This window comes from Rhamphochromis longiceps, linkage group LG7, assembly GCF_057381845.1.
Source record: "Rhamphochromis longiceps isolate RC_006_pf linkage group LG7, R_longiceps_female_GT1.1, whole genome shotgun sequence".
Taxonomy (NCBI): domain Eukaryota; kingdom Metazoa; phylum Chordata; class Actinopteri; order Cichliformes; family Cichlidae; genus Rhamphochromis; species Rhamphochromis longiceps.
The window spans coordinates 28,772,169-28,780,008 of NC_140563.1; positions in this window are offsets into that span (position 1 = coordinate 28,772,169).

Here is a 7,840-nt window from a genome sequence, read left to right on the forward strand (position 1 = left end):
TCTCTGTCGACAGTTTTTGGAAATGTGGCCGACTCGCAGACAAGCAAAGCACATATTGTTGTCCCTAATAAACTGTTTCTTTTCTTCAAGCGGCATTGCTGTAAACTTTGCACATTTATAGATAAAATGATTTTGCTTGCAGCAGATACATTCAAGTTTCCGTTTGTTCTGAGTTGAGGAAGGGTTGGGTTTTGATTTTCTTTGGCTCTGAACTGGAGTTGTGTTCTTCACATCTTTAGACCCATTTGCTGATGTCACCAGGACACTGGCCTTCAGACGTTTTTGTTCTTTCTCAGGTTTTTCAAATGTGTTTTTTAAGGCAAACAGAGAAGAAACAGGATTACATGCTATACGCGCCTCTTCAGCCACAAAGTCCGCAAATTCTGCAAACCCTGGATATGCCTTTTCTTCATCCAGTAATTTTGTGACATAACGATTCCAGCGGGTTGTGGCCCAGTCAGGAAGTTTCAGCAATATTTTTTGATTTTCTTCACAATCATCTAAAACCTTGAGGCCTTGGACGTGAGGCATAGCATTCTTACAAGAAATGAGGAAATCACTAAACTCTCTCAATTTAAGTGACTCCTTTGGACCAATCTTTGGCCAACTGCTTAGTTTTCCCCTAAAGGCTCTTTGAACTACAAATGGGTGTCCATAGCGTTTGTTCAGAGCATCCCAAGCTTGTTTGTAAGCTTCCTCGTCACTTCGATAAAATGTCCCTTCTAAAACACAGAGAGCTTCTCCACCAATGTACTTCTTCAAGTAGAACAGCTTATGGGCTGAATCTGTGCAGCTAGTCTCGATAAGCGCCTTAAAGCAAGTGCTCCACTCAACAAATTTAAGTGGGTCTCCTGTAAATGTAAACGGCTCTGGCACTGGGAGTCTAGACATTACTAAGGACTCTTTTAATGCCTGCACCAGAGAGAGCTCACTTTCTTTTGGCACCACTTGAGTATCATAGTGAGGGGCGTGAACACTTTGTGAGGTCAGGATGAATTTACCTTCAGAGTGAGGAGGTGCAGTGCTCTGAGGAACTTGGGTGCATGGGGGACTGCTAAGTGGTTTAGGAAGCTGGCTGAAAGACAAAGTACTCCTTACTTCACAATTTCTTATTTCAGCATTCATTTTTGATTCCTCTTCAGCATATACATTGTATTCTGCCTGAATGACCTCAAGATCTCTTTGATTTTCCAACATTTTCAATTGCTCTTGTTGAGCTAATATCTCCTTTCTCCGGGCAGATATTTCCATTTCTCTGTTTATTTCAGCTTGCTTTGATGCCAGTCATGCTGCTGCCTCTGCTTTCCTTGCAGATACATGACTTCCTTGCTGACTATGGCTGTGCTGGCTATTTCTTCCAGCTCTAGACACAGTTGAGCCATAAATTGATTCTGCACCTTCTCTTTGGAGTAACTGAAGGAGTGATTCTTTTACAGCTCCTGCATCAAACTCTTTGTCAACATCTGCGTAACGCCTTTTCAGAAGTATCATCATCTCAGCAGAAACTGAAGTACAGCTATCCATCTTTCTTCTCATATCTTGAGATGGTGTAGTCAGTGCACGTAAAGCCACATAATCTTGCTGTAGGTCTAACTCACATTTTTCTACTGACTTGATCATTTCAGCTAATTCTGCTTTAGAACATTCTTCTTTAAGTTTGGACCTAGTGAGCTGAATTTCTGCCTTAAAGTTTAAATATGTTGACATAAACTTTCTTTCTTTGCTTGTTATCTCTGTCTGTTTAAACTCACGCATTTTTTCTGTTAGTTGCCTTTGACGGTCTGTCCGTCTCACCTCTGCGTCAGGTTTAGATGATGGCTGAGGCAGCCCTATTTTGTGTATTTCAAGGTCTCCATAAATTTCTCCTATGCGTGCTTCAACTTCTTCTCTTTCTGCATCTTCAAGTTCAGTTTCTAATTTCTTTTCTAACTGTGCCTTTTCATCTTCTAAGGCTATAAGTATTTGCTCAAGGATATGAGTTTCTTGTGTACTCTGCTCCATTACAATGTTTTGAACCAACAACTTAGAACAATAAAAGGAAACTTACCCAGAGTACACTACCTTAAATATCAAACAGCACAGTAATAAACTTTCAATAAATGAACAAATGTACAATATCTACACCATACAATTTTCTTTTTGGCCTTTTCTTAGATCTCTTTATGCAGTTCAAACGTTTCGCTGATGTAAGAACTCACAGTCTACTCTTCCACGTGGGCTGCCGTCTTGGAAGAATGGCGTGCAGGGCTCTGGCTGCTTGCTCCATAACAGGCCACGTTTTTCACTGTAACTGCTCCTGAAGGTTTTTCATGTTCGAAGTAGAATAAAGGGCCATGCTCCAACTGATGTTCAGCCAGTATTTTAATCTTCTTTTCACCAGCAAACACCGTGAAAAACTATGGTGAAATGATCAATGAAAAACACGGATATTACATCAGCAGAACAAAAATTACAACTCAAATAAAACATACACAAAGTAAATGCACCAACATACCGTGTGCGCCTTTCTACTGAACATTCATGAGCAATTGTAGTCCATATTTTCTATATTTCCACCCTTTACACAGGCCAGCATTCTCTTTGTGGCTCGAGCCTTCAGTCTCTGGTGACACGTGCTCTTAATTGAGCCTCACCCCAAAGCATGCGCACCACAAAGCGCCACACTCAGGCCCACCAGTAGGTGGCGACAACACAACATGAATCCAGATTAAACACCAAATTTTTCAACATTGCAATCACATAATAATTACATTTCAATGCGACAGCTACAATTCAAATAAATAAACTAGGTAAAGAAAAACGTACTCAGTCCAAAGTTACTCAGCTGGAAATTTTGCTTCTCAGTGTGGAAGGACAAAACAATATGGTTTGAAAATGCCATTTCACTGCTTTCCTCCTCTCTCAGTCGGCATGTTCATGGTGCCCACATTTTCTTCTGGAATATGTTGAGCAAACCTGGAGAAGCTTCAGCTCAAGAGATCATTATTGGCATTGCTGTCATTTGTTACTGTTAGGATGCCTGGGTCGTCGACCCAGGGTTTTTGAGTTTATAATATTATGTATACTTTCTAGTTTTTGGTTTCTTTGAGTTCTGTCTTATGGCTTATGTCTTTGTCTTCTTTAGTTGCTCTGTCTCCCCTATCACCTGCATCCCCTTGTCTAGTTCGCGTATATATGTATCTTAAGTTCCTATATCCCCGTGTTCAGTCAGTGTTTGTGTCTGCCCTGTTCCCACGTCTCTGTTCCCTTTGTTCGTTCGTTTCCCTTTGCCTGCCCGTGAGTCTGTGTTATGTTTCCTGTTTTACTTTGAAAATCCATGTCTGTTGTTAATGTGTCTGATTTTGCTTCCCCTTGTCTCGTTAGGCCTGATTTGCCCCAGCTGTGTTTCCCTCCTGTTACCCATTCCCTGATTGCTCCCTCTGTGTATTTAAGCCCTGTGTTTCTTAGTGTCTGTGTCGCGATCTACCGTTTATTTTGCTGTGTGTTTTGTCAATCCGCCGGTGTTAGTTTATTTTTGACCTTTTCCCCCAGTTATGTTATGTTTGAGTTCAGCATTAAAGCTGTTTTGGTTTAAGTTCTGTCTCCGGAGTCTGCACCTTGGGTCCTATTCCTGTCTGCACACAGCCACACCTAACAGAAGATCGCGACCAGAACATGGACCCTGCAGACTCTTTTTCCTTTGAGTTCAACGGCGAGATGGAGCGGCTGGTGCGCCTGCTCGACCGCATCGCCCAGTCCCCGGATTTAAGGACCATGGCAGTGGGGCTGAGCGCGGTGGAGGCCATCATTCGGCATAATCCCCAGCTTAGCCAGTTTGCTAAGGACACTGAGTTGGGGAACACCATAACTGCCTGGAGAGAGCAAGTCAGGGCTAGTGAGCTTGCTCTCTCCCTCATTACATCTTCCCCACCGCTGCCGCAGGACAACGCACATTCTGCCTCATCGCCACTGCAGGCTTCCTCCCCTTCCTCACGCCAGCTGGGACCTTGTTCGCCTGTCCGTTCGCCTGCCTTTTTCCTGGCGGCTGTGTGGTCGGAGGATGAGGAGGAGGTCTCCGTTTCTCCACCGGTTCCTGTTCCCTCGTCAAAAAGGAAGCGACGCCACCGTCGCTCCTCTCCTCGGTCATCCGTTCAGCTTCCTGTCTCCGCTGGAGGGTCCGAGGAACCGCTTCAGCCACCTGTCTCCGCTGGAGGGTCCGAGGAACCGCTTCAGCAGTCTCTTCCTGCAGGGCCCGAGGAACCGCTTCAGCCACCTGTCTCCGCTGGAGGGTCCGAGGAACCGCTTCAGCAGTCTCTTCCTGCTGGAGGGTCCGAGGAACCGCTTCAGCCACCTGTCTCCGCTGGAGGGTCCGAGGAACCGCTTCAGCAGTCTCTTCCTGCTGGAGGGTCCGAGGAACCGCTTCAGCAGTCTCTTCCTGCTGGAGGGTCCGAGGAACCGCTTCAGCAGTCTCTTCCTGCTGGAGGGTCCGAGGAACCGCTTCAGCCACCTGTCTCCGCTGGAGGGTCCGAGGAACCGCTTCAGCCACCTGTCTCCGCTGGAGGGTCCGAGGAACCGCTTCAGCCGTCTCTTCCTGCTGGAGGGTCCGAGGAACCGCTTCAGCCGTCTCTTCCTGCTGGAGGGTCCGAGGAACCGCTTCAGCCGTCTCTTCCTGCTGGAGGGTCCGAGGAGCCCGTTCAGCCTCACGCCTCGTCAGCTGGAGGGCCCGAGGAGCCCGTTCAGCCTTCTGCCACGTCAGCTGGAGGGCCCGAGGAGCCCGTCCAGCCGCCATTAGCCTCTGCCTCGGCTACGCCTGGTCCAGCTTCGGCTTGTGCTTCGCCTGGTCCGGCTTCGGCCTCAGCTTCGGCCTCAGCTTCTGCAGCTCCGCCTGGTCCGGCCTCCGAGTCTGCAGCTCCGCCTGGTCCGGCCTCCGAGTCTGCAGCTCCGCCTGGTCCGGTCTCCGAGTGTTCAGCTTTGTCTGCTCCTGAGGTCTCCAATCTGTCGGTTCCTGCACGTCCCGTCCGGCCTGCTCGTCCTGCTCGTCCTGCACGTCCTGTCCGACCTGCACATCCTGTCCGGCCTGCTCGTCCTGCACGTTCTGTCCGGCCGATGACTGGACGTTGTTGCCGTCATGGACAGTCCTCGGAACTACGCCGCCGTCATGGACGGCCCCCTGAACTACTCCGTCACCAGTGCCCCCCGCCCGGCCGGCCTCCTGATTTGCTCCGTCGCCACCGGTGCCTTCCGCCTGGCCGGCCTCCTGAACTGTTTTCTGGGCTCTTGGACCATCAGCCTCCGGGCCGCCCCCTTGAACTTTTTTGAGACTATTGCCTGGGCCTCTGCGCCTTTCGTGAGCTCTTTTGTTTGTTTGCTTTTGGACTTTGCCTGGGCCTTGGTGCTGTTGTTTTGGACTTTGTTTCTGTGTTTTGTTCTGTTGCTTTCCGGGCTCCAGTGTTTGCACTTTTTTTTTGTTTTGTTGTTTCTGGCTCCTTGTTTTGTTTCGAGCCCTCCATCCTGTTTCCCCCGCCGCCCACCCTGGTTGGGTTGTTTTTGTTTTTTTGATTTTGATGTTTTGGTTTGGGCTGTCTGGAAGCCAGCCCTTAAGGGGGGAGGGGTACTGTTAGGATGCCTGGGTCGTCGACCCAGGGTTTTTGAGTTTATAATATTATGTATACTTTCTAGTTTTTGGTTTCTTTGAGTTCTGTCTTATGGCTTATGTCTTTGTCTTCTTTAGTTGCTCTGTCTCCCCTATCACCTGCATCCCCTTGTCTAGTTCGCGTATATATGTATCTTAAGTTCCTATATCCCCGTGTTCAGTCAGTGTTTGTGTCTGCCCTGTTCCCACGTCTCTGTTCCCTTTGTTATAGTGCCTGCCCGTGAGTCTGTGTTATGTTTCCTGTTTTACTTTGAAAATCCATGTCTGTTGTTAATGTGTCTGATTTTGCTTCCCCTTGTCTCGTTAGGCCTGATTTGCCCCAGCTGTGTTTCCCTCCTGTTACCCATTCCCTGATTGCTCCCTCTGTGTATTTAAGCCCTGTGTTTCTTAGTGTCTGTGTCGCGATCTACCGTTTATTTTGCTGTGTGTTTTGTCAATCCGCCGGTGTTAGTTTATTTTTGACCTTTTCCCCCAGTTATGTTATGTTTGAGTTCAGCATTAAAGCTGTTTTGGTTTAAGTTCTGTCTCCGGAGTCTGCACCTTGGGTCCTATTCCTGTCTGCACACAGCCACACCTAACAGTTACGTGATACACTGATTTGGTGAGTAAATGTTTTCTTTTATTCAAACTGTTTTTGTGCCTTCTCTCAGTTTAACACCAGGTTTATAAACTTGCCAGCTAGCCAGTGTTAGACTAGCTTTTGTGTTACCAATGGGTGCATGCTGCTGCCTCTTGGCTCATGTTACTTAAAAATTAACACCACAGTTTTAAAAGTCTAATACAAAAATCTCTCCGTGAAATTTTCTGTTGATTATTTGAACTAGAAAAATGAGCCCAGACGTGACTTTTTCGGAAGGTGCAGTCATTAAAGGTGGGGGCTTGTTTTCAATCCATATGAACTCCTATAACATATGAACTGTATATTTTTAACCTCTGTATTTATTTTAATGCTTTGTGGTTGCTTTTAAACATCTGTGACATCTATTAATGTCAAATCTAGCCTTTCTTTGATTTAATGAACATTTCTGGTTAATTACATTTTTATTATTATTATTATTATTATTATTATTATTATTATTATAATAATAGTTTTTGTTTTGTTGTGTTTAGACGGGTTTTATTGTGAAAGTCCAAAACCATAAACCAGAATAGTGGCCTGTTAAACTGTTAAAGCTTAGGTTGGCTTTATAGTTGAAAATAAAATAATTTAGCTTGTCCGTCTAAACAAATAAGTTGAATTACACAGTTGAATCATAAGAAACATTTTGGGGTTGGCTATGTTACTTATAAACTAGTGCTGTCAGAGTTAATCTCATTAAAATGACGTTAACCACATTAATGTGGCAAATCTCCGTTAGCAAGTTAACACAGATCACCCCGTGTGAATGGCTGCATGGCGCTAATGCGTTAACGAGCTAACTTAAGTTTACACTTAAGTTTCAGAAGAGCTACCCCGTCAGGCCAGGGCTCTGCAGTCTATTCACACCTACAGGCCAGTGGATACTCTGTCAATGATGAGGATGTGCACATCCTGGACAGGGAGGAACGCTGGTTTGAGCGCGGAGTCAAGGAAGCCATGTACGTGGAAGGGGAAAGACCATTTCTGAATCGAGGAGGGGGCCTAAGGATACATCTTTCGCCATCTCACAGCCATTCCCCAACTCTCTGTGAATGGTACTCATGGCCATTGATCAGTGGTTGTTGATCAGTGGTTGTTGATCAATGGTCATGAGAATTTGCATAATCATGATGAAGAAACTGACCTCCCAGCCCACTGTTCCTTCAGTGGGCTGGTTTCAGTCATTATGCAAATGTGCTGTTTATAAGATTGGGCAAACCTGCAGTCAGCTGAGACTGAAGAAGTCACTTGGATGAGTGAGGAAACGTTTCTCCCACAAAACGCTACATCCAGATGAACAGAATCAACTTTTGGAGATTTACACTTAAGTTAAATTAGCTTAAGTTTAAACTTAAGTTTCAACCCCACGTTGCTTTCTGGATTTTATACTTATTTATTTTACTGGCTACATAAAATCAAAATTCACATGTTTTATGTAACTAAAATGTTTAATTATCTGGGCTAAAGAAAATAAAGTTATAGACTATAATATTTTATATGCATATTACAGGATGTAACACTAGCATGAGTAAAAACATGGCTTTGATTTTGCCACACCATTTGATTTCCATGCTACCCTAGGAAATTTT